This window comes from Tursiops truncatus, chromosome 8 (assembly GCF_011762595.2).
Source record: "Tursiops truncatus isolate mTurTru1 chromosome 8, mTurTru1.mat.Y, whole genome shotgun sequence".
NCBI classification, from domain to species: Eukaryota; Metazoa; Chordata; class Mammalia; order Artiodactyla; family Delphinidae; genus Tursiops; species Tursiops truncatus.
The window spans coordinates 1,783,805-1,811,237 of NC_047041.1; the positions used below are offsets into that span (position 1 = coordinate 1,783,805).

A 27,433-nucleotide genomic window follows, 5' to 3' on the forward strand; every position below is an offset into this window, starting at 1 on the left:
GGAGCCAGCAACGTGCAGAGCGCTTGCCGGAACATAGAGAATGGGCCAGTTGTGTTTTCCAGTGACTGGATGGGTGAAGATTGTTAAAAATATCCCCCGTGGCCTCGGTCTTACCCGCGATCAGGCAGATACCTTAATTTGCCTTCGGTCAGCTGGGGAGTGTTTTCAGAAGACAGGAGGCAAAGGCCAGCAGGACTTGCTGGGTCACTTCAGGACCTAGGCGATAAAGCCACTATTTTTAACAAGTCTGTGATGAGTGGCACGTGGCAGTCGGTGTGTCACATGGGTGGCATCGTTTCCTGGTGCAAATCAGGTGGGCAGCCTTCCTGGCTCTCACAGGCCCTGGGAGAGACCTGCTGTCCAGATGGAGTGAGCGGCACGCCTGCCGGTGCTGGGTTCTTTGGGACTTTCCTCCCTTTCTAATTAGGGACTTTCACACCTCTTGGAGCTTGCTTTCAGAAATGAATCTGAGACACTTAGGAATATGGTATTTGTATTCCTGACACCTTCCTTATCATTATCATTTGCTGATGAGGTTTGGTTTTGGTTTCGATTTTCTCATCTAAGCCTCTCATTTATATTTTGTTCTGAAACACAAACATCTTTGGGTACCAGGGAAGGCCCTCATTTCAAGAGAAATTGAAACATGAGAAGAGACTTGTCCCACCTTTTCAAACTAAGCATGCAGGACACAAGACTCTGATACTCCAGGCCCTGTTGGCAAATTCCAAACCAGACCCAGCATCCTGCCCCTGCTTGGAAGGGCTGGTCTCCACCTTTATCTTTCTCCCGCGTTCCAAATGTACACTTAAGACAAAGCAGAAGTGTTTGTTTCTCCTCTCCTCTATTATTTTTCAGTTTCCTGGGCTCTGCAGTTCCTGCTGGCCCTCACTGGAGACCTGATTACGGATCCTGGATGTGCAGCCTCCTGCAGGACCAGTGCCCGTGGGGCTGGCAGTATGAGTTGGCTTTGGACATGTGTTTTTCTCTTTTCTCAGTTTCTTGGATCAGTGCAGAGGAGGCACACCGGGTCTCACGTTTTTAGAAAATAAAATTAAATTAGCGAGCTAGGTGGACACACCAAAATTGCAATTTAGGTCCCGTTTTCCTTGGGTTGTTTAGACAGATTGGTGCAATCTGAGTTTGCAGTTTGATCCAGAAGGGGAGTTGATTACTGGCTCTGAAATGAGCTTCCTTCACCCCCTGCGTGAGTTGGTTGAGACGCTGCATCTAGCAGCAGCCAGGAAAGGCCTGCTAACCAGGGAGGGAGGAGAGATGGGGGAGGCGGGAAGAGGGGCCTCGAGAAAAGGTGGGAAGGCCGGGAGTTGCTAAGGACTGCCCTGCCAGGCCTGCTGCTGGTCTACCAGGTGATAAAAGTCAGCTCCATGAGGCAGGTCTGGAGATGAACAGGGAGCCCAAAGTGGATATAAAACATCCTCCCTTTGCTTAGAAGTGGACAGCTGACGCTTCTCCAGGAGCCTGTGGAAGGGCTGGGCCGGCGACAGTCCCCTGGTCCCCATGGCCTGTGAGGTGCTTCCTGCACACCCGATAAGGCAGAAGTTTCTTCTGCAGCTTTTCCTCCATAAGGTTGTGTGCCAGTTCTCCACAGTGATGACAGGCTGCCGGTGGTGTCTGCGGCATGCCGCGCACGCCCCGGCTTTCTTATCCTTCAGCAAGAGCTATTTTGCTCATCAGCTTCAGTACGAGGGAAGAATTGCCGGCTCCTGTGAAGATCTTGCCATTGTGTGACCTGATAAGCAGAATGCAAATGTGCACGTGTAGCTGGAGACCGGCATCTGAAACCTCCACACGGCTGTGGGAGTGCATTTGCTAAGTGGTTTCACGGACAGAGATGCAGGGGTGAAGAGGGAACAGGCTAGAGGTGAGAGCTGCTGAAGGGGATGGAGAGACATGGAGTTTCCCGATTTCTTGGTCTGGGCTCCAGGGTGACATCAATTGCTTGACGTCTGGGTCAGATCTTTTGGGCAAAATATTCATAACAACAACAACAAAAAACTCATTCTAGTTTTGATTTTGTTTTGTGTATGTGTGTCTTTTAAATTAGATATTAGATTTTTTTTTTCCTTTGGGAATTAAAATAACCATTTACCCAAGGAATATTATTTGGAAGACATCTTTTAAAATAAACATTGGATTTCTTCATAATTCTTTATAGGTAGTTTTGTGGTACACTACTACATATTGTTTTCATTTTGTAAACAGTTCAGCAAACTTTTTATTAGCTCCTGTGATGTGGCAGACATGCTACAAAGGATACAGAAACAGGGGTCTTGTTCCCAAGAACCTCTCAGCCTAGTGGGACAGTCAGATGAGCAGACGGGGGTGTCTGAATGCACATGGCAAGTGCTGTCCTAGAGCTAGTTTCTGGGAATTATAGGGACGTGGAGAAGGAGAACCAAAGGAGCTATCCCTTCCCGCAGGCAGTGATGGGAGAGCTGGTCTGTGCAGGCTGGAAAGGGGGCTCCTGGAAGAATATATGCCTTCAGGTTGCTGCCAGGATCTTGAGATGGCTAGAGCGAAGGGTCCAGGTAAGACGGGGAGCAAAGAGACGAGGATGGACATTAGTTGGGATATTATAAATGTGGAGTCCTGTCTACCATGCTAAGGAATTAGGATTTTATCCTCAAAAACAAAGGGAGACAGAAAAATATTTAAGCAGCAGAGTGAAATGATCAGATATGCATTTTGTAAAGATGCTTTGATAGCCAAGAAAATGGACTGGCAAGAGATGAATACTGGTGGCACAGTGTGTTAGTAGCCATTCTGATAAATTAAATAAGAAATGATGAGAGGGGACGTCCCTGGCAGTCCAGTGGTTAAGACTCCGTGCTACTGCTGCAGGGGGTGCAGGTTGGATCCCTGGTCAGGGAACTAAGATCCCACATGCTGCATGGTGCAGCTGAATTTAAGGAAAAAAAGAAAAGAAAAGAAAAGAAAAAAGAAATGATGAGGGCCTGACCTTAAGACCATGGGATCATAGAAAAGGGATGTTTGAGAGAATCTCAACAAGTAGAAAGGTCAGGATCTGTTAATACCTGAGACTTGGGAGATGGGAGGGAGGGAGGGAGATGTAGGCAGAGGTGGTCCCCAGGATTATGGTTCTAGAAGCTGGTTGGATGAAGAGCCATGCTCAAAATGGGGACTGGGGTAAGAGGAACAAGCTGAGAGCAGGCTCTGGGGGAAGATGTAGGTTTAAATTTGGATCTATGGTGATGTCTAGTAGGCAGCTGAATAAATCTGAGTTCAGAGAAGACCTCCGGCCCAGATATAGATGTATAGATTATATATAGTAGACTGGTCCATGCAGTTGGTGACAAGGGTGTGGAGCAGGTAATGAACAGTGATGTGTGAAGTGAGCAGAGTTGAGGGTAGGGCAGGGCATGTTGGGGACCACACACACACACACACACACACACACACACACACACAAGAAACTGTACAAGTCCAGGGAGATGAAAGGAAGGACGTGGCCAAAGAACTGGGAGACATTTTAGGAGATGGTTTCATGGAAACCAAAGTAGGAAAGGGTTTCAAGGACAGAGGGGTCAAAATGATCACTAAGAAGAAGACAGGTCGTAAAAATTTATCTTTTAAACTTTACAAACCAGAGCTCCTTGAAGGTTAGTGTTGTGTAGGAATGGAATCTGGACGGCAGTGGGATGGAGTGAAGGGTAAGGGAGGGAAGAAAAGATAGCACTGAATGTAGAAACTGAGAAATGTCTCTGTCCAGGGAAGGAGGAAGGTGATGCATTTGAGATGATAAAACAAAGGAAAACACACAAGGAGGCAGAGCCTGGCTCTCAGCCTCTTGGTCTTTACTCAAAGTAAAAATTTCCTCATTCTCATCCAGTCCTCTACTCTGTCTTTAAGAGGCCTTCCCAGTAGTAAAAGAGGCAAATTTCTCCTCAAGGGCACATTCACAACAGGCCTTTTTAAAATAGAAACCCGTAGCAACCTATGCTAAGCAAATAGTGGGATAAACAGAGTAAGATCTGATCTCATCTTGTATCAATCTTCTGGAAAGACCCAAGAAACGGTGCTGGTGCAAAGCTCTCTGAGATGAGAAAATCACGATTCAAGGCAATGCAATGCCTGTGTCGTCTACTCCCAGAAACCTAGGTTCTTTCTTTTGCAAAGTTTAGCATTTTACTATCCTTCTGGCTCTTCTTCCTTCCTCAGACTTCCCTTCTCTTCCTTCTTGTCTGTCCATCGCCCATCTCTCAAACTGGATTCGTCCTCAGTTCTCCACTGTGAATTCTTCATTCTGCTCCCTACATTTTCAATAGTACTTTTTTTCTCTGACGTGTTGGAGTAGCTTCCCTGACAAATGTTTTTTCTCTTTAATTTTCAGGCAGCCTTTTAAGATCTTTTCATGCTGATAATTAAAAACAACAGTAGGTGAAAGACACCTTTTCCCCAATGGATGAAATTTCCCAAGTATTTGGACATGAAAAATTAAATCTAAATTCTATGTGGGAGAATAGTCATAATTGCATAATCTGTTATAAAAATAAAAGTATACTCTGGTTTCTCTTCAGATCGTATAAATCTTTCGCTATTTACTAAAGATTTCCGTGGAGAGGAACAGTTCTGAGTCTTTACCCAATTTTTTGAGGCCTTACTCTTGTGAGGCAAAAAAAAAAGAAAAAAAATTAAAAGTTCCCAGTGACATGAGGAAGCAGAGAAGGGCTAGAACCACTAAAACACACAATTTTATAAAATTTAGAGAAAAAATTCATGATTAGGAGACATTTATCAGATCACTTATTTTGTCACATTTTTTGGCAGATCAACCTGCACATGGCAACATCTTTAGACAAATAAAAATGAACTACACGGGGCACGAACACACTTGTGAAGATGGTGACGATGACACCCATCTCCCTTCTGGTCTCAGTCTGCTCAGCCTCTTCTCCCGTGGAGAAGGAACCTGTCGGATGGGGACCTGAAATGTTGCTAGCGTGGAGCACGGACCTTGGATCCGAGCTCTCTGGATGAGATGCTTCTAGGCATCCTCTCTGCAGGGCCCTAATCAACCCCCTGCCTCTTAAGACCCCCTCCTTCTCCCCCAGGGTCCTCCAACCAAAGAGTAGGCACTTCATCTTCTCTGTGAGTGCAGGAGAGTGTCAGCTGGTGCGAACGTGTCTCCTGGGCTTACTTGTATGTATGTGCTCTTCTTAAAGGGACTCTAACTTCAGAATCTAGATGGAACCAGGTGTGTGATATTGGACATCCCTGGGGCAGTCACCTCACTGTACCAGCAGGGAGAAACCAGTGTTCTCCCCTTTGGCTTCCTGCTTCTAACCTGGGCAATAAGGAGAGGAAAAGATGAAGGCTTAAGAAGAAAGGTACCCGGGGTACAGCCTAGAGATGCTTCCATCAGGCATCTGCCTCCCGCTGTTAGACCAACGCTGGGGGGAAAAGAACTGAGTCAGGTGGTTTTGGATCCTTCAGTGGATGGTCTAGCAGAGGGCCAGCTTCCCAGGAAGAAAGAGACCCACACGTGGGCAGGCCTGGGTGTTGAGAGCTTTCTAGAAAACCACCAGGAAGCGATGCCGCGGGTGGTTTGGAATGTGATCTAATCACCGAGGGACGTTGGCTGTGGAAAGGCTCTGCGCCCTGGGAGCCCCCAGCCCTCGCTTCAGTGTAATTGCAAAACGCCAGGTAATAGCTGAGCCTGCCATTTGGGCAGCTGGGTCCTCTCTCTCCCTGAGGGGTTGGCTCCCCTGCAGAGAAGTCTTCTGCCATAAGCCCTCCCTGCAGCTCACACTGGAGCTCAGAGCCATGGCCTTTCCCTGCCCCTCTTCAGAAAGTGGCTCCTGGCTGTGGGCTGGCTGGCTCTCCCACGGCCCAGAAGCTGCAGGATTTCTCCGTGCTTTTCTCCAAGCTGCAGCAGGAAGTGGGAGACTTGATGCCATCCCGATTCAGCTGCCAACACGGAACCTCCCCCCGAGCTGCCCGCATCACCCTCTCGCTGCCCTTTCAGGGTCCGACTGCAGGGCCTGCCAAGAAAGGTCACCCCGTGATGCCACAGCTCTCGGCATCCTGCTTCCCCGCCAACGGCTGCTAAGGTTTTCAGGCTGTGAAATGAATATTTCATTACCTTAGGAAGGGGAAAAAGATTAAATTAGTAAAATGATGATAAAAAAAGGATAACCTGACTTCAACCCTTTTATTATGCTTCCCAACTAGACAGCAAATTGCGTTCTGGGGCTTCTGCTTAGATGGCTGTAAAGAATCTCACTTTTGCTTTCAAATTAACCTGTCAAATCATATATTTATAAAGGAATGAAGGGAAGAAAATGAGGGGCCTAGGTAGTCCTACGCATCAATTAGAGGGAAATTAATTACAATTTACCTGCGTTAACGCATTCACACCCTCAGATTACTGAAGGGATGTCTCTGTAACAGGAAGGGAGTCAAAACAGACCACTCGGTGGGGGATGGAGAGGGAGGGGTACCCTGGGTCCGCAGTTGGGGGGAAGGGGGGGCTGCTGGCAATGTAAAGGATGCTGGCAAGTAGATGTCCTGTATGTTGATGCAGAAGCGTCTAATGATGACATATTTTGATGAAGCAACTTCTGAAAGGACCTCCATGCTCTGCAGTAATGAAGTGGGCATTCGCGTGCAATAATACTGCAAAGCTGCAGATAAGGATAGAGCCTCTGGCTGTCAACAAGAATCACAGAACAAAAGGCAAACACGCGTTTCCTCTTCCTGTGTGGCGCTGATAGGAAAGGATCACAGCAGAGGAGGTGAGGAAGGGATCGGAAGGGGAGTCTGAGCCCCCTTTTAAGTAGCTCCTCAAATGTGCAGAATGGCATCGGATTCTGAAGAAAGTTCGGGAAAGTCACGTAGCACAGGACTCCTGAACACAGAGGTAGAAACAAGGCGTGGGAAAAAAGTCTAAGTATAAGTATAACTTAGCAGGTTATACTTTCAATCTTTGTCTCTGTTTCTCGTAACTGCGAACAAGGATGCCGTTTTGCTTCATGCAAGGATTCCTGAGGCCCTCTGGAAGGTCAAGAGTAGATGCAATCTGTTCCCTGGGGACCTCACAGCTGCTTCTAGTCCTGGTGGGAAAGGAGAGGTTTCAATGGCTCTGTGGTCTTTCTTCACCCCTGGGAAGCTCAGCTGAGATGTGTGCTGAGATCCAGAGAACTCCAGACCAGAGCTCCCTGCTTGGTCTCCCAGCTCTTCTCTCTGGACGTCCTGGCACCTCCTGTCATGGAGCAGACACAGGGGCATGAGGGGCGTCTGCACCGCCTGCTGGGTGAGGGGCCGAAGACTGGGTTTGGGTGGTTGGCAGACCCTTGAGCGCTTGAAGACTCAGTTTCCTCATCTGAAAACTTAGGTTAATTGAAACTGCAGTGTTCTCCCCCCATTCTTCTTTTAAAGATCACAGTGTATGTGTGAAAGCTCTTGGTAAACTCTGAAGAGCTGTACAGATTCAGGGTGTACAGATGTGCTGCTGCAGGCTGCTCTCCCTTTAAAAGGTGTGCTTTTTTTTTCAAGCCAATACATCCTTCCTCCCGCCCCCCGTCTCCCATCTTCCTGCACTCCAGCAGCTGAATGCAAAAACAACTTAGCCAATCATGTGGGAGTCTCTGAGGCCCATTAGATCTTTGTTTTCCTCTTTAAAAAATTGTTTTCTCTCCCCTCTGGGGTTGATGAATTATTGATGTCTTTGAAATACTTTCAGAAGCCACTGTCTGCGAGACATTTCCCTGGCAGGGGACCGTGTGGCTTCCCGATGGCATGCCCCGTTGTTCTCCGCAGCCGCTGGCTCAGCTCTGCCCCCATCTGGCACAAATGCTTCCAATGGAAGCGCCCATTTCACTTCCATGACTAGGACCCTGGGGTCCATTGGAGGCTCCTGTGGCCCTGCAAGAACTGGGGAGGGGGGGAGGGAGAGAGCCAGGTGCCCAGACATCACATGGCTTCACGTTTTAAAGAGGGCGCTTTAAACCGTCGCCACACACATCAAGTGACAGAGCTTAACGAGCAAGAAATTTAAAAAGCACAGCTATGGGTTCAAGTAACTGAAGCCCTGGTGTTTACTGACGCGGCAGCTGACGGCACAGGCTCTGCAGTCCCGGGCTTAAACCCCGCCACTTAGTATCTGTGTCAACGTGGGCAGGTTTCACAACCTCCGTGAGCCTGGGCTTCCTCCCCTGTAAACTGAAGCTGATGATAGAGCATCTCAGGGTTGTTGGAGGGTCAGGTGACATCCACACAGAGGGTTAGCACAGCGCCGGGCAGACGGCGAGGGTCCAGTCAGCTTTAGCGGGTGTCATTACTGCCCTTGTGCCTCCAACGTGAAGTTGATAGATCTGTGAAGCTATTTCCTCATTTGTGAAGCGGGGGCGGGTGAGGAGGGTGAAAATGTCCGTTTCCCGAGGCCACCTTGACGGTCTGGTGAGATGACCAAGGAGGCTGCTCCCCTGGGGCCCGGACTGAGGCGAGAGCAGGGTGAGCAGGTGGGCAGCCTCAGTCCTTCCTGGAGGCGCGGGCTGCAGGGCCACGTGCTGGCATCCCTCTGTGGGCAGGGACAGGTTCTCTTAGCAGACGGGCTCTGGGTGGTCCCCTTCCCCGTGCTGAGTGGAAGCACCTCGGTCCCTTTAAGCATTACTGTTAGTTACTCACCGTCCACGTCTCCACCTTCCCGAGCATCACCATCCCCACTGCCCCCGTGGTGACTCTGTTTTGATCTCACCACAGGAGCCTCCTCTGACCTGGGGGTCTGCCGTCCAGACCGCAGGCTCACCGAGCTAAGGGATGTGTTCAGGGCAGCCTCAGGGGTCACCTGTGCAGCCCCAGGAAGCAGACAGGGGCTTTGGGAGCCTGCAGGACGCTCTGACAACGAAAGGGACAAGGCGTCCGCAGCTGACTGTTAAACCGAAAACTGGCGTTTATTCTCTCAATGACGGCGACAGATGTGGCGGTGGGGACTGAGGGCATCTGGAGGGGGCAACTGGTTTATCGGTAAAATATGGAATAGTAGAGGGGAGAAAAGAGGAAACTTAAATTTTGTGTCTTTTTTTGCAATGAAATTTGCATTGCTGTAGGTGGAGCGGGGAGGACAGGAGATGGCCTGGGGCCCCCATTGCCTTCCCTCACAGGTAGGCTGGGAAGAGTAAGAAATGGGATTTGTGGTGGGAAAATACACGTGTTTTATTCTGCAGTGTCGAATTGGAAGATTTTCTCATATCCACACATCAGGGTTCACCTTAGTCTCTCGTAGGACCTGCTGCAAATGTTGTCATTGCCAATTCTTAATTTCTGTGACCCCATTTGCAAGTATCATGGTGAATGGCGGAGTTAGGGTGAACAGAAAACCTAAATAACAGGCCTTCGCCGGGGAAGAGGGGGGCCGTCGATTTAGATATTTCAGCTGCTCAGTAGAACTGAGGTAGCCGTCTGGGTGCTTTGGTTTCCCCAGTTCAGAGAACAGGTGGATTGTGGTGTTCTGACAGAGGAGAACAGGCTGGCAGTGGGGAGGGACTTTTCTCCCCACCCCTCTTGGCCTCACCCTCTCTCCCCACCCAGGACGGAGGCAGCAGGCCCCTTGGGAGTCGGAACCCTGATCTTGAATCTCGGTGGTTACTCTGCCGTGTCATCCTCTAAGAACTTGCCTCCTTTCCTTTGTCAGCTGTCAGCTTGGGCAGCCGCCCCCCGACCGGGTGCCAGGTGTTTTCCACACTTGGAGTCAGGATCTGAGCTGTGTCCTTGTCCAAGCCGATGCTTCCTGCCTATCTGACCTCGAACAGATCACTTAAACTCCGGGCCTTGTCTCTGCCATTTGTAGGGTTGGGGCACCAGGACCGCCCCCGATTTCCACCTCTGGGGGTGGTGGGAACAGAATGAGGACTGCTGTGGTCTCCTTGGCCATACCAGCCCTCTGTCCTGCAGGCCTGGAGGCCAGTCTCAGGAGACGTGGGCAGAGCTTCCAAACCAGTGCCCCTGGGCTATGAAAACCAATGCCCTGTGGTGATTCCCCTCCTCCTCTGGGGGAGGTTGGAGTGAAACAGCCATTTCCATTTCCTGATTGCAGTAAAGGGCAGGGTCCAGAGGTGGGGGCATCCACAGGCTTCACTCCCAGTGCCCCCCCCCCCCCGGGACGTTCCCTGTACAACTTACCTGACCCACATCATTGGGCCACAAGGTCCGTCAAAGATGGAGTGAGGCAGTGGGCAAACCTCACTTCACAGCACCTGGACCACAGAGGGGGCCTTCAGTTGGCAGAGAAGGAGAGGCAATCGAATCTTCCTGTGCATCTCCCCAAGGGAAGAGGGAAATGAGACCCCTGGTTCTAAAGGGTGACTAAGTGCCTCTAAAGGGCAGTTACTCTGGGGAAGGACTGTGGCAGAGCCCTGGTCCCATAGGATGAAATCCTCGCCTTTGACACCACGTGTGTCCCTCCTGCTTCCATCAGATGGGTAACTAGGGAGGGAGCAGATGAGCAGAAGGGAGAAAGCACTTGTTGAGTGGCCACTTGCGGACAGGCAGTGAGCTGGGGGATTTGAGTCAGATGAGACCATCATTCCATTATTGCAGATGAAGGGATGGAGGTTATAAACTAGCTGAGTCTGCACAACTGATACATACGGGGAGTCAGACTGTGAATTCCTCAAGGACAGGGGTTTTCCTCCACAGTTTCACACAGCCAGGGCCTGCCTGCTCTGGTGCCTGGCGCTCGGTAGCACTGATTTAAAAATAAATAAATGGGAGAAGCAAGATGTGGAGAGCTGGCGTCTGGTGCACCGCATAGCATTTGATGAGACTTAAGGAAGTGTCGGGCAAACCACCTGATCGCATGTGTATATCCCTTCATTTAATTCCCACAGACCCATCCCAGGTAAGCTTTGTCATGCCGTTTCACAAACCACACTCACTTGCTACTGTCCAAGTAAATGCTGTTTATAATCAGAATTGGCTTTCATTCTGCTCGGGTGGTGGGTTCTCTATATTGTGAAGCAGGCGGGCGTTTCTCATCTACCTGTCTGCTCAGATGGTACTTCCCTTCTCCCAGGTGCTGCCCCTGCCAGTGGCTGGTCAGCCTAGATTTAGCCCATCTCAGCCTTGTCCTCCAGCCTATCAAAATCTCATAGCTCCTCAAAGCCCCCGTGTCCTACTGCCACCCTGGTCTTGGCCATCAGCCCCTCTCCCTTCTGAATGGTCTGCAGACTCGCTTTGCCCTCTGTGCTCTGTCCGAGGTGCTGAAGCCAGAGCCTGCTTATGGAAAATGGCACAGCAAGTCAGGCAAAGGGTTACAACCTCAGAAACAAAAAGCATGCCTCGGACAAGCTGTTGGAAGTGCATGTGGGGGGGAGGCTGGGAGTCCTGACACTCAGGGCTTGGGTCCTGTGCCCTGTTGCTGACTGAGGGAGTCTGTTCTTTCAATATTTGATGGGGCTGCCGTGGAGACGTTTAGTTAAGTATGCTCCGTCCATCCCGCTCCTGCCGAGGAGAAACATGCCGGGGGAGGTACTGCTGCCTCTCAGCACTCCACAGGGGTCAGGAGGGGAACGGCTGACAAATCTGACAGCTCTTTTTAGAAGTTTAATCTCAAGTGTGATTTCCCCCCTTGTCCATACGGCACCAGCCCTGGCACGTTAGGAGGTCTGGACAGTGAGTCCTCCGGGTTAGTAGAGACAGCCCAGGGTGGGGGATGGAGCTGCGGTGGGGAACGTCTCTGCATCCTCATTGGTCGTGGCCCCTCCTCCCGGAGCCCAAGGGGTCTTACCTAGAGGCCAGCACGTTCATCATCCCCACGACCTTATCAAGTGGGCCATTACTGGCCATCATTAGCCCCATTTCTGTCAAGCAGTCAGAGTCCCAGAAAGGCTGAGGGATGTTTCTGGCAGTGCATGGCCAGTGAACGGTCAGCCTGGAGTGAAGCTCGCAGACTTTTAGTCCACTGCACCAGTCGTGGGTCCATGCTAGCGCCTGCAGATGGGGATAATAAAACCTCTTCACAGAGCTGACATCGTTAGAATTGTATATCAGCATCCTTAACACCTTGTAAGGTATTTACTAGTGTCACTTGGTCCTGGTCTTCTCCTTACCACATACATTAGAAGTTTAGTGCCGAGGCCTCTAACTTCTTGGGGTCTAGGAAACCAACTCCTTGACATATATAAAGGTCAGGAAATTAAGGTGTTGACCTTGGTACTGAATCTTTTCATTCTTTCAATTGCCCGTATCCTAAACCTAGCTTTACAAATTGAAAGGAGTTATGTGGGAAGCTGCGAACTCTGGGGAGGCTGTACCCAGTGAGGTACAGTTGGTGAGGCTATCTGAGATGGGCCATGATGCGCTCGGATGCTGGAGGAGAGAGGGCGTATCTCCAGGGATCAACATTCTCCTGGTAGGGTACCAGCCAACCGTTGGAGGGAAGGTCCATCAGCAAATGTAGATCACTATCAATAATTGAAATTCAGACTTAACCAGGTCTTTTAGAGCAGAGGACAACACTTCATTATTTTTTCTTCTCTAATTAATCCCCTATTAAACTCACAATAGCTCCTTCAGATATTTGCCATTTTTAATCCTCCCAAATCCATCTCTGTTTCCCTTTTTTTCGCTCAAGACTCCTGCCTTACTTTATATAGAAAAATTGAGTCCATCTAGTGCAACCTCACTCTTTCTTCTCCCCCGACTTTCTTTCTTTTGTTGTTGTTGAATTTTTGAATTTTGTGTTATTTATTTTTTTATACAGCAGGTTCTTATTAGTTATTCATTTTATACATATTAGTGTATACATGTCAGTCCCAATCTCCCAATTCATCCCCCCCACCCCCCCACCACTTTCCCCGCTTGGTGTCCATACATTTGTTCTCTACGTCCCCCGACTTTCTTGACACCATCCTCCTCCTCCTTGTCACTGTGGCTCCAACTCCTAGAATGTTCCTCTGCTTCTCTTCTCCTCACATTCGGTCAGCAGCCACAGCCTGCCCATCTGGTCTGCCCGTCAGCCCGGACCCCTTCTGACACACAGCTACCAGCGCTGCACTGTCTCAGAGCCTCCTGGTCCTGCCTCACCTTCAGTGTGGTTTTCTGATGTCCAGACCCTTCTTTGCACACTGCAGCTTGCGCTTTGCCTTCAGCATTATCTTCCTAAAATACAGGTTTTGTCCATTCCCTCTTTAAGTTTTATCGGATTATAGTTGAGTTACAATGTTGTGTTAGTTTCAGGTATACAGCTAAATGAATCTTTTATACATATACATATATCCACTCTTTTTCAGATTCTTTTCCCATTTAGGCCTTGCAGAGTACTAAGTAGAGTTCCCTGTGCTGTACAGTAGATCCTTAGTAGTTACCTATCTTATATATAGCAATGTGTATGTGTCAGTCCCAGTCTTCCAATTTATCCCTCCCCTGACCTTACGCCCTGGTAACCATAAGTTTATTTTCTACATCTGTAACTCTATTTCTGTTTTGTAGATAAGTTCATTTGTAGCCTTTTTTCAGATTCCACATACAAGCAGTATCATATGATATTTATCTTTCTCTGTCTGACTTCACTCAGCATGAAAATCTCTAGGGCCATCCATGTTGCTGCAAATGGCATCATTTTATTCTTTTTTATGACTGAGTAATATTCCATTGTATATATGTACCACGTCTTCTTAAAAAACTAAGAATAGAGCTACCATATGATCCAGCAATCCCACTCCTGGGCATATATCTGGAGAAAACCATAATTCGAAAAGATACATGCACCCCAGTGTTCATTGCAGTGTTATTTACAATAGCCAGGACATGGACGCAACCTAAATGTCCATCGACAGATGAATGGCTGAAGAAGATGTGTTCATTCACTCTTATGCTCACAAGCTTTCCACGGCTCCTTGCTGCGTTCAGAACAAAGCATAAACGCTTAAGCCGCGCACTTAAAACCCTCAACAACGTGAGCCTACCAACCTTTCCAGTATTCTTTTCAGCAAAACTTTTTCTCTCCTTCTATACCTACTTCTCCTACTGACCAATTTAATAATTACCTTTCTCTGGTTTACCATTAAAACATTCCTTCTTGCTGTAATTTCCTTTCCTAGCTTCATCTGCTTCCATAATTGCCAGCCAACATGATAAATAACTTACAAAGCTTAAGTAAATTCTGCCTCTCTTAACTGTCCTGTCATATACACCACCATCCCTACCTTGACAAAATATGTCTTTCCCTTCCAATTCCAGTGCAGTCTGTAACTGTGGTGGGCCACTCATCATGAGTCACAGTCAGCCTTAGATTAATTAGTGGTAGATACCTCTATTTCTCCCATTTCTTTCACAGCAATTGGTGAACAAGCTCTGATCACTCTTTGTTTTTCCCCCCAAAGAATCAGGCAAGCATAATTTAGGAGCCCAAAACATATTTGTTGAAATGAATTCTCATTTGATCTCACCTCCATTTCCTACCAGTCTCCTAGACCACCTGAAGACTCAGTTCCCATCTGGTCCTGTTTTTTCTAAAGAGTCCAGGATTTTTCTTGCTTAGATACCCAAGAAGGAGTGGTTTCCTGCTTCCCAGAAACTTGAATTAATTCACTTCTCCTTTTGCTAATGTCCCTTTGTCTCTCACCCACATGTCTGAGTATTGTCTTTGAGTTATTGCTTGAATTAAGACCCACAGCTCCTTTTTTTTCCACTAGAAAATGATAGAAGCATCTCTTACTTGCCTGTTAACAAAGAACATGTAAACTTAGTTGCAGTTGTTAGAATATAGACATTTGTCCAATCTATTTGTAGTGTGATTGGATATCGGCTGCTAAATATACATTTATAGGAAGTAAGACCATAATCACATCATCCGTTCACTCAATGAACATTTGTGAAGTGCCGACTGTGTGCCAGCCGCCATGTCGAAGGCCGTTGGTGGATAGGAAGGCAGAGCAAGGGCTTCCCTGAGCTCACGGGAGGATGCTCTTCGTAGGTCCACTCATATCAGGTCCATTCAAGTTGCCATCGCTTCTGGCTTTGGAGGAATTTGAAACAGATACACCCTCCAACTGAAGAAATAAAACTCATAATTGCTGAGAAAGGTAAAAAGGAAAGAAAGAGGAACAGAAAGAAAGGCACCGTGTCTCTGGATGGCGTTGGCGTGTTTTATCCCTTTGGGCACGAGCCAGGCTCAACTCAGGATTTGTGTCAGGCAGGTGGGAGGGAGAGGGGTGAGGAGGGCGGAGACTGGACCCTCGTTAATCCCTGGCAACCACCCCGAGGAGCAGCACAGCCCAACAGAGGTGAGCTGCTGTTTCTCCCCTGTTCTTCCAGCAACTGAAGGGTCCTTCGTGCAAGGAAAAGGAGGTCACTCCTCCACTCATCCGCTTCTTGAAATTCCCCTTAAAGTCCTCTCATCAGGAGAGAGAGGAGGACAGGATACAAGGAGGCAGGCAGACCCTGACTAAGTAGTCGTATCTTCACTCTGAGATAGAAAACAAGAACCAGACAAAACAGCATGCGCTCAAGGGCCAGCCGAGCCCTCCTCCATTTTCACGTGGCAGGGTCTCAAGAGTCCTCTGCCTCCCTCCTCTCCTGCCGCTTCCTGCCTCTTAAGAAGAGCGACGTGGTCTATAAACCCGAGTTGCAGGTACCGCTACAGAGATGGAATATGTAGGTCTGTGGGAGAAAATTACAGCAACAGTATTCAGCAGCAGTTTTGACACTTACGAGAGTGTGGCAAAGTGGAAAGATAAGTACACAATTTCTCCAAGAGTCCTAGCTTCTGACTGTGAGATTCAGGACAGACCAAGGAAACATTCCTTTCCTCACAAAGCAAAGGGCACAGACGGATTCATCCTTCCTTTATCCCACATTTGCTCTGGGGTTCAGCCGAGATGAGACTTGGGGACGTGCTTTGAACGGTGTATCTGTTACGCTAATAATTTCTACGTGTTACAGTCGACAACCCACAGATCTTAGTACTTAATGCAGAAAGAGTCATCTTTTCCCTCTCTCAGGTCACAGTCCTCTGTAGATCATCCTGGGACTCAGATCTCCCCATGCCGTGGCTCTGCCGTCTTCAGACAGCTTGCTTCAAGGCCATGCTGGCCGTTCTGACCACAGAGGGTGAGAGAGAGCTTGCCCTCAGCCTGGAACTGCACGTTACCTTGCCCACATTCCACTCAGGAGAAACACTGACAGTGTCCATTCTAAATGTAAGGTAGCTTTGCAATGTGGTCTGTGTGAGCCCCACAGGGAGAAATGGGCCTGCTGACCAGCTAGCCCCTGCCTGGCTCAGCCACTATAGGTTAGTGCTCAAATGCCACCTGTCATTCTGTCTAGCAAACAGATAGTCCAGGGTCTTCTTCCTCCAGGCATCCCTCCAAGATCAGCTGTGCTCTGCAGTCAGACTCATCTGCTAAGGGCACCCCATGGAGCAGATATTCAGCACACATGTGGCTGACACGTGGTCCCTGGCCATGTCTGAGGTGCACAATTATATTCATGTTGAAGGATGGGTGGTCCAGGAGTGTGAACAGGTCCCTGGCAGTTTCTGCCCAGGTTGTGTCACACAGACAGTCATGGAGGGAAAGGGCTCAGATGTTGGCCTGAAGCCATCGGAATGGCCGTTATCGACAGCTCTGTCTCTGCCTACCATGCTCACCCATGCACGGAGAGCCCCTGCTTCTCCTGTCCATGCCCCCTCCACAGCTTTGCCTGACTCATCAACCACTTAGGGTTTCAGCAGAGATAAGCATCACTTACATTCAACACAAATCACTGAGAACCTAGTGTTTGCTGTGTACGGACAGGACGACAGCTGTGAGTAAAGTCAAATCTCAGAGCTCTAAGGTTTTAGAGTCTAGAGATAAAAATAATAAACAAGAGACAGTGTGTAGTTAGTATTGAGTCAGCAGTACCCGCAAAAACGCAAAACGGGGGCAGAGGAGGTTAAGGAGCTGGGACTCTGGCTGCAGTGCTTTGAGTGGGCTCTAGGCTTCCATCCGAAGCTGCACAGACTTGCAGACAGCAAAGATGGCACGGACACAGGTCCTGCGAGCCACAGACCAATTGTTCTGACCAGAGCAGAAGAAAGATTCTTAGATTAGGGGACAAACCAAGAAGACACTGAGTGCCAGGCTACAGAGTTTTGATTTTATTTATTAACCATTCTGGAAACTTGCGTGGTTTAACTTAGTGAAGTTGTACTGTCAGAACATCATGTTGAGAAACTATTCTTTTGGTAGAGGACGTGATGGATTGGAACAGAGGTGAACCTAGAGAAAAGTTACATTAATAATAACTACTACTTATTGAGAATTTACTCAATATGTGACTATTTGCTTGATCTTATCAACCACTCTGTGTGGCCTGTACTATTATTATGCTATTTAATTGCCCTAACAAAAGCCAGAGTGTGGGCTCTCACCCACCAAACCCTTAAATACCAGGGACTTGGTGTAGTGATCGGAAGAGCTGGGAAGTCGACGGGGTGTGATGAGAAGCCGGGAAGAGGGATGAGGCAGAGATGGCGAAGATGGTCAGATGTGCCGATGGCTCGGATTCAGGGGATAAAGGAAATGTGGAATGTTTATCCACCTTTTCATCCTGGATGATTCTAGAAAAGGGATACTGTTAGGGAAATTAGGAAGAGAAGATTTTAAGGAGGGCGAGAAGGTCATTTTGGCTTCAGATACGTTGAGGTTCAGGTGACAGTGGATGAAGGGGGCAGCTGTGCTATGGTCCAGGAGTTTATCCTCCTCCAGCAGAGAAAGCAGATTTCAGTTCTCAGCTGGGAAGACCCCGGAGCAGTGCCCAGGAGGCAGGGGAGCATGGGATCAGGGAAAGATATGGAGTCACCATGTCGAGGCAACCCTTAGGAAGTACAACAGTCTACAGACATGAAGACATGAGGGCGAGCGACAGAGGGTTAGGGCTTCAGGAGAGCAGAAGAGAGCTGGGGGGGACCTTGTCAAGAGAGCACCAAGGGACCCAGTGAGAGGACGACCGTTGTCTCCAGTAGCATCTGAATACTTGTTGGGTCCAGTTCTGTACACACAGAGGTTCTGGTCCAGACGATGAGGGAGAGCGAGAGAGAGAGAGAAGAACATGTGTGTTTTGTGAGGCTGGGTCTACAGGCAGGAGTGGAGGATGCCAGTGGAGAAATGGAGAGCGGACAGTGCAACTCCAGGGAAAAGCCCAGCCCTGGATGGAGACCATCCTTCCTGCTGCCCCCACCTGTCCCCTCCAGCAGTCACGGGATCTCACTTCCCAGGGCAGCCTCTCTCCAGTTCACACACTCTCATTTTATGTTTTATTTTATATTCATGTTTCCTCCTTTCCTTCTTGCTAAGACTCCCCAGTCACCTCAGGAAAATCACACTAGTCTTTATTTCCATTTGTCGGGAAAATGTAAAAGACCTATCCTAACTGAGCAATGAGAAGAGCCTTCGCCCTTCTCATCTCCCTGCAAACTCAAGCCAACATTCACATGGGAGATCAGACCAATAGCAATAACATCCCCGCTCCTACAGCCTCTGAAGTATCAGAGGCTCCCGTTAGAGAATCAGCCTAACACACCTAGCCTCTTCTGATTAATCGTCCGCATCTCTTTACACCTCTGTCTTCAACAAGCACCTCTGCAGGGCTCTTTCAGAAGAGGGTGTGTTTGGAGGCCAACACACTGGGTTCAAATTCCAGCCCCACCTCTTACCAGTTAACACCAGGTGACCTCAGCCGTATGGTGGGAATAGCACCAGAGCCCGTACCTCACTTGGTTCGTGTGGGGATTCCGTTAGTTACTATATTGAAACCCTTAGAAGAGTATCTGGCACACGGTAGGTCCCGTGAGTGCTGGCAGGGACCACTGATGCTGGTGAGCCATGCAAGGATGGATACGACGCCATCTCTATCCTCAGTGAGCTCTCATGAAAGGGAGAATGTTTTGTTTCATTGTTTTCATATGTTGCTTAATTATTAGTGTAGCAGGACCATAGGAGAGGAGTTTAGTTACATGAAGGGTTAAAGTTATTTTTGTGAGCCCGCCCGTGGAGGACACTGCCAACCATTAACAGCATTATATCTGCACGAACCCATGCTGAGCTCCACACAATCAAATGAACAAATCCCTAGGAGATGCGTCCTCCTGTGAGCTGGGGAACACATCATGCACTTAACATTCAGGGTCTGTGCCTTTGGCCGGAGAGGAGATTCATATGTCCTGTGACACTCTGTGGGTTTATGAATGAGAAGGGACTTCCTACCATTGGAACATCCCTGGAGATGGTGGGGAGCCCAGGAAAGGCAAGTCCCTTACGAGGCATCTCAAGGGAGGCTGTGCAGGAGGGGACAAGAAGGGATCCCCTAAGGCATGGCTTTGGAGCCATTACAACCGATAGCACCACTGGGTGGGAGAGAGCTACCCCTTCCACCTGTGGGAGGGGGAGTCTCTCTTGTAGGATGTGGTGATCCAGGACGAGGAGGAATGGTGATGCAAGACGAGTTTTGTGCCGTGGAGTCACGAGCAGAGAACTCAGCAGATCGTCCTACTTTTCAGATGAAGAAACTTGATTTTGAGAGGTTAGGAGACTCTCTTCAAGTTAGAAGCAAATTCTGGCTGTCCAGCCACCCTAGAGGATCCACGATGAGGCTTCCCAAATCTCCCCTTCCCCACATAGCTACCTCCATTGAACAGTGGCTCTGCCAACAAAGGGTTCTTCAAAAGAACCTGTGATTTAACTTCTTGGTGCATTTAGTTTGCTGTCTGCAAACCTCTCTAGACTGTCCCCACTTTGACTGGAGTTCGATTTTTCTGGCCTGCTAAGAGCTTCTGATGTTCCTAGAAAGTGCAATTTGCTGCTAAAGTGTGAAACTTCACCCTCAACGGAAAGGGGAGGAATAGGAAACAAGCACACGCTTGTTTTCCGGGCAGGAGAAAGGATGCAAAGTTGCAGTGGGCCTCACTGCAGGCCAGGACCGGCACCTGTTTCGTGCCCCCTTGGCATTCAGAGAGGGTCACAAAGCGGCATGAAATGGGAGCTGGGGACACACCAAGCTCGGTGCTAGGAATCCGGCAGGTATCAGAAGCCAGCACCGTATTCACTCCTACAAAGCGCCTAACCGGTGAAAGACATCTGGAACTCCTGACACACTCTTTATGTATCCGTCAACCCTCCTTATTTAAAACAAACAAAAAAGCAAAACATGTCAGAATATTTAATAGCAAAAGTGTTGAATTACTGTTCTTCTCTGTGCCTAAGTAAGATTCCAGAATAATGTAAACCTCAGTTTTAAGTAGAGTTTAAAACAATAACTGAATAAACAGTGTAAGAACACCATTTACCCCAAAGAAGCTTCCTTACCTTCCCGAAAGAATGAATGCTTTTTCCAGACAGAATAGTTGGTCTAGCTTGAACTCATTAGGAAAAGCCAAGAATTAGAAACATTTTCCAAGAGAGGCTCAGACAAATGCTCTGTAAAAAATAATTCTCTGTCTCTCTTTTTTTTTTGGACTATTTCCACATAAAAGCTCCCTGTTGTTAAATGAGCCCTGTGTACCGGTGATGACAAAATCATCCTTCACATTAATGGTACTTTTGGCCTTTTTTGGTCCTGGAAATATGCAAATTTTTGAGGGCATCAGTTACAATTGTTTTCCCAAAATAGTTTGCCTTTTTAAAGGCAGATTTCTGATGACCATTGCCTTTTGCTAAAAAATGATATCGGCTAAAACACCCCCGCAAAATATTAGCCTCTGCACCAAATGCGCACGTGCGCGCGCGCGCGCACACACACACACACACACACACACACACACACACACACACACACACACACACACACACACACACACACACACACACACACAGTGCACTGGCTTTCCTTAACGAATACCTAAAGGCTACACATTCCAGATCCTTCAAAATCCAGCCACACCCTAAATTTCCAATTTATTTTCCAGTGGAGCATGTCCTCCCACCCCTCCCTCCATTATCCTCTGTTTCCCTCTCCCCTGAGAGCTCCTACCCTTTCCAGCCTATGTGCCACTCCTCCTTCAATATGTTGAAAGCCCACCCGGCCCACAAGGAAACAGCTCTATTTTCAGTGCTGGAAGATTCCACAGTTGTGCTGCAAAGCCTTGCGTAGCGATCTGGATCCTGCTTGCGGGGCCCTTTCCCCAGTTGGCCCCTGCAGTGCTTGCAAACTACCCTCTGGAAGCTTGAGGACAGAGTGATGAGCCTGCCCAGCGCCGAGAGCTCAGCCTGTCTTGTTTGAGGGTGGGTTTGGGTTTGGCAGTTGATCCCCTCCTGCTGTTGCCCTGTTTCTCCCCAGCATCCTTCCGCCCAGAGAGAAACCAGACGCATCTTATTGCATGCAGGACTAATTCTTCTCACCTGTGTCCTCCTCTCAGCCTCAGACACCGCATCCCCGAGCACCTGCAGGTGCCAGGAATGAGTTTCTCATCCTAAGTGGATAGACTCTTAGGTCTTCTGAATAAATATGGGTGAGAAGCAGAGTATCACAGTGGTCCTGCGAAGGGTAATGATATTTCTTGGTCAATATTGCTTTTTTTTTTAAAATCCCAATCTCTCAACACACACACACACACACACACACACACACACACCACCACCACCCCCCCCCCCCCCCCCCGCCACGCAGCTGTTAGATGGCAAGCCTCCAGCCTGGGTGATTACATTCTGCTTACCTTTGTTTCTCTTGTAGTTTGAAGATAACTTATTCTTCATGGTTTTTTCCTAAATAAAACAAAGAAGCCTGATTTTGGTGTTGCTATTTGCAGTGGCAACAGGGGCGGGGCAAGGCAGCAGAGCAGAGAAAGAGGAAGACCACCTTAGGAGGCACGCCCGCCGCGTTCTAGGCGGGGCCCTTAGCTCCACAGGGCCTCAGTGGTTCTGCATCCATCTTTTGGGAATCTTATTCTCTACCCTGAGTTGTTGCCAGAATTACATAGGATAGTGCTGGTGATCTGCCACATGGAAAATGTGACTGGGTGACTGGGTAGGGACCACCTTAGCAGAGTGTTCCATGCAAGAGAGGAATCCCTCCTTCCCTCTGGAAGCTGAGCCGGTCTCTACCAGCTGTTAGAAAAGAGCACCGCTGTGGAGGGCGAGGGGGTGACCTCACGACCGCCTCCTGCTCCAAGATGGGGGTGAAAACTATGGAAGGGAAACAGCACAGGAATAGGGGTCTTGGGGTGGGCTTCTGGTCAACCGGCTACCGACCAGCCAACCACTCTCTGGTCATAAGGTCATTGTGCCCATCCTAAGGCCCTCAGTAACAAGCAGGAGTAAATAGTACTTCAGCTGGTATTTGTTATTATGAGTAGCGTGTGGACAACTATTAAACACGGGTCTCGTATGCCGTTCCATAACCAGGAGGAGGGCCAGCCACAGCAAGTCAGGCTAGCTAGCAAGAGCAATCCCTTTCAGAGCGGTTCTTCCAGAAGTTTCCTTCTAGTGATTGTGCAATTCTGTACATTTCACTTGTTTCTAAAGTGAACAGGGGGCTGTTATTCAATAAAGGAAGAGAACTGGTGCATTTAGGTAAAATGTGCAGTAGAACTATATGCAAGAAACCAAGGTGGGTCTGGAAACAGAAAAAACACTCCAGAAAATACGGGTAAAGGAAAGCGACTCTGAAAGCACAGAGCTCTGAGCCAAAGACCCTGGTTGGTATCCTCTACCCCGTCTGAGCACTGGGGGCTCCCTGAACCCTCCCAGCCCGGGTGACCTGGGGCCGTGCTGGCAGCAGGATGCCCTCTCGTCCCCCTTTGTCTTGGTGAGGGTCTCCCCGGGTTCCCAGTGAAGCAGAGAAGGCAGAGGACCGGAGCTGGAGCAAATGTGGAGGACATGTCAGGACAGGAGCTTAAGGGCTGGTGGGACAGAGCAGGAAGACAGGGCTAAGAGTGGATGCCCAGGGGGGACTGCCCAGCCCTTCTCTTCCTCCTGCTTCCGCTGCCCTGAGGCCACCCACCCAAGACTCCGGGGGGAGGCCTCCCTGAAGGACCACAGCTCCCCACAGAAGAGCATCCTTGTATTATTTTATGTGAATTGTATTTCCTAGACCCTCAGGCCGACCCGCGCCCCTTTCCTAGTCGAGTCTGCATGCGGGAGGTTAAGTGGGCTGAGTGGAAGAGGGGCGTGGGGAGGCCGCAGCGGGGCGAGGAGAGGCCTGGGGAGCCTTATTAATAGTTAAGTGGACAAGGCTGTTAATGGGGTAGCTTTTTATTGGCCCAACAGATCAGTTGTAATATACAAGCTCGCAGGCAGCGCCTGTGATTTGCGTTGATACAATTCAGGCTGAGGTTTTCATTATACGGCGGGGATGATACAGGAGCCTGTGTTATCAAAGGCAGCTGAAAAGGGTTGGGAGCCATCTCGTATTCTGTGTATACCTATTCGTTAGCGGTGAGTAAGGTGCTTTGTCCCGGGTGGTATTGGATGTTTCACAGAGAATCATTAACAACTCAAACAGCTTCATACATAGGTCTTATTGATGTGCAAAGTCATTACAGCCCAGGCTTTTTTCCCTCTTTCTCTCTCTTTTTTTTTCTGAATGAGTGAGTTCTGCTTTGCTTAGGATTCTGCAGAAATCCTAGTGACATTTTCAGTGATTCAGGGATCTTGGGGCTCAGACAGGAGCTGCTGTAAGGCTAGCCCCCAGGAAGCTGACCGTCTGATTTAGGAGAAAACAGGGTGATAGATTTTTAAAGAAATAGTCTGGAGCAGGAGGTGCTCTGGAGCTGCCCCTCAAGGGAAACAGAAGGGGAGCCAGTGCATGGCCCAGGGACAGCAGAAGGGGCAACAGTCTCCAAGGGTGACCAGCAGCCCATCTGGAAGGGGGCACTTCGAGAACATGCTGTCCATGGCGAGGCAGAGGGCCAGGCAGGGAAACTGGACGGTCAGCAGCCCTGAGCTGAGTGAAGGGCTATGTGAAGTCGGGGAGGGAAGAGGCAAGGGGACAGGAGGAGACGAAAATGTGCCGCAGCTGACAGTGAGGGAATGTGGGGCTAGAAACAAAGGAGGCAGCTTTTCCTAGCAGGGCCGGAGGAGAAACAGATCAGAGCTAGAAGCCAATTATCTCTGATTGCGCAATCAGGATCCTGCTTCCAAACCAGCCTCCCGCCCCGCCAGCCCCAGGGCTGGGGCCACCTGAGAATGATGTCAGATCTGGGAGCGGATACATAGAGAGGACTCAGCCCTGATTAGCACAGGCAGCATTTGGGGGCAGTGCCTTCTGAGTGCTAACAAGGCAGAGAACTTCCTGGCCTGGCGTGTTGGACCTACTTTGCCAGCAGAATTTCAATGTCTGAGTTGCTAGCTGCCAAACCCGAAATAAACTTTCTGACTTCCCTGACTTTTGTTCTCAGCCTCACAGAGCCTCTTCAAAGCTCTCGTCCTTCCTGCTGGCCCCAGAGGCGCCAGCCCCGCTACCCAGGGCCCTGTCACTGGCCCCTGAGCACCCTCGTGTCTAGTCTATACAGCTTTGTCTCTCCCTACGCACCTCCACAGCTAACCCAGTGCAAATCCCATGGGGTTGCTTCGTGGTCTGTTTTTGTTTTTATGTTTTATTTTTTTTTACAGTTTTATTGAAATATAATTGATGTACAAGAAACCACACATATTTAAAGGGTACAGTTGTATACCCACCAACCATCACCATCAAGATAATGGCCATAGGGCTTCCCTGGTGGCGCAGTGGTTGAGAGTCCGCCTGCCGATGCAGGGGACACGGGTTCGCGCCCCGGTCCGGGAGGATCCCGTATGCCGCGGAGCGGCTGGGCTCGTGAGCCGTGGCCGCTGAGGCTGCGCGTCCGGAGCCTGTGCTCCGCAACGGGAGAGGCCACAACAGTGAGAGGCTCGGGTACCGCAAAAAAAAAAAAAAAAAAAAAAGATAATGGCCATAGAACCCCCAAAAGTTTTGTCATTTCACTTTGTAATCCTCCTCTCGATCTTAAAGAACCTCTGGTCAGCTTTCTATCACAGTAGATTGCTTTATACTTTCAATATTTTTTATAAATGGTATCATGGAGAATATACTGCCTTTTTTTCTGGCTTCTTTCGTTCATCATAATTATTTTGAGATTCAGCCGAATGTGTGTATCTGTATGTTCCTCTTTTTACTGCCAAATAGTATTCCACTGCAGGGGTATAGCACAGTCGGGCTCTCTATTCACTAGTTGGTCAATATTTGGGCTGCTTTCCATTTGGAGCTGTTATAAATAAAGTTGAGATGAACATTTGTGTACAGGTCTTTATAAACATACACCTTCATTTATCTTGGGCAAATACCTAGGAGAAGAATAGCTGGATCACTTGCTATCCTGCTGTATGTGTAACCTTTGAAGGAACTGCCAAAGTGCTTCCCAAGGTTGCATCATTTTACATTTGAACCAGCAGCGTGGGAGAGTCTGGTTCCTCTACATCCTTGCAGACACCAGATATAACCAGTGCCTTTAATTTTATATATTTGAATAAGTGTACAGTGGTTACTCATTGTGGTTTTAATTTGCATTTTCCCTAACAACTAATGATGTTAGGTATCTGCTCATGTGCTTGTTTGCCATCAGGGTATCTTCTTTGGTGAAGTGCTTTACAAATCTTTTGCCAACTTTTAAATTGGGTTTTTGTTCCCTTACAATTGAATTATGAGTGTTTTTGTATATTATGGGTAAAAGCCCGCTGGTGACTATGTGATATTTGCAAATAGTTTCTACCAGTATTTAGCTGTCTTTTCAATGTCTAAACAGTGTCTGTCAAAGCACAGTTTTAATTTTAATAAAGTCCAATTTATCAGTTTTTCTCTATGGATCCTTCTAAAAGTTTATAGTTTTAGGTTTTGTTTTTAGGTCTACAGTCCATTTTAATTTTTGTATGTCTTATGAGATAGGGTTTGAAGTCCATTGTTTTGCATACGGATGTGCAATTTTTTCAGCACCATTTGTTGAAAAGAGTAGCCCTTCTCCACTGAATTTCCTTAACACATTTGTCAAAAACCAGTTGTTCATATATGTGTTGGTCTACTTCTAGATTCTCTCTTCTGTCCTGTGGATGCATTTCTCTGTCTTTACACCAAGACCACAGTCCTGATGGCAGTCACTTTACTATAGTCTTGGAATTAGATAGAGTTAGTTCTCTAACTTCATTATAGTCTAGAAATTAGATAGAGTTAGTTCTCTAACTTCATTACAGTCTAGACGTTAGATAGAGTTAGTTCTCTAACTTCATTACAGTCTTGGAGTTAGAGTTAGTTCTCTAACTTCATTACAGTCTTGGAGTTAGATAGAGTTAGTTCTCTAACTTCATTACAGTCTTGGAGTTAGATAGAGTTAGTTCTCTAACTTCATTACAGTCTTGGAGTTAGAGTTAGTTCTCTAACTTCATTACAGTCTTGGAGTTAGATAGAGTTAGTTCTCTAACTTCATTACAGTCTTGGAGTTTAGATAGAGTTAGTTCTCTAACTTCATTACAGTCTTGGAGTTAGATAGAGTTAGTTCTCTAACTTCATTACAGTCTAGAAATTAGGTAGTTCTCTAACTTCATTACAGTCTTGGAGTTAGATAGAGTTAGTTCTCTAACTTCATTACAGTCTTGAAATTAGGTAGTTCTCTAACTTCATTACAGTCTTGGAATTAGATAGAGTTCTCTAACTTCATTACAGCCTTAGAATTAGATAGTGTTAACTCTGTAACTTTGCTCTCGTTTCTCAAAGTTCTTTGGCTATGCAAGGTCTTGCATTTCCATGTGAATTTTAAAATCAGTTTGTCAGTTTCTGCTAAAAAACCTGCCAGAAGTTTCGTTGGGGTTCCATGGAATCTGTAGATCAGTCTGGGGAGAACTGGCGTCTTTGATTAGTTTTGGTGTTGGGCTCGACTCATGACTTGAGTTGGGAAATATTCTCTCCTCTTCAAATTTCTGAAAAAATTTCATATAGAATTGGCATTATTTCCTTCTTAAATATTTGATATATTTTACTAAGGAAGTCATCTGAGACTGCAATTTTCTTTGTGGAAAGATTTTTAACTACAGTTTCAATTTCTTTAATAGATATAGTACGTATTCAAATACCCTATTTCTTCATGAGGGTCCTGTGATGGTTTGTGTCTTTGAGGATTTTTTTTTTCATTTAAGGTGTCAATTTTATTGGCATAAACTTGTTGATAATATTTCTCTGTTATCCTTTAACTATCTGTAGAAACTGTAGTGACGTCACTTCTTATAATGTGTGCCATCTCTCTCTTTCTTGTTTTATATTCATCAATTTGAATTTGATTCTTTTGGGTCTTGCCTTTAAAATTTGTTGGGCTGGAATTCCCTGGTGGCGCAGTGGCTGAGAGTCCGCCTGCCAATGCAGGGGACACGGGTTCGTGCCCCGGTCTGGGAAGATCCCACATGGCGCAGAGCGGCTGGGCCCGTGAGCCATGGCCGCTGAGCCTGCGCGTCCGGAG

The 27,433-nt window shown here is 48.0% G+C and overlaps 1 protein-coding gene and 1 non-coding gene across 2 annotated transcripts in view; both read left to right on the forward strand.

Annotated features, from left to right (window-relative positions):
* OPCML (opioid binding protein/cell adhesion molecule like) overlaps positions 1-27,433 on the forward strand; it is a 1,077,928-nt gene that overhangs the window by 380,272 nt on the left and 670,223 nt on the right. The gene's annotated exons all lie outside the window — the stretch shown is intronic.
* On the forward strand, positions 4,540-4,655 carry LOC117313469 (U5 spliceosomal RNA). The gene has a single exon (XR_004527975.1). It is a non-coding gene; the product is annotated as a U5 spliceosomal RNA (small nuclear RNA).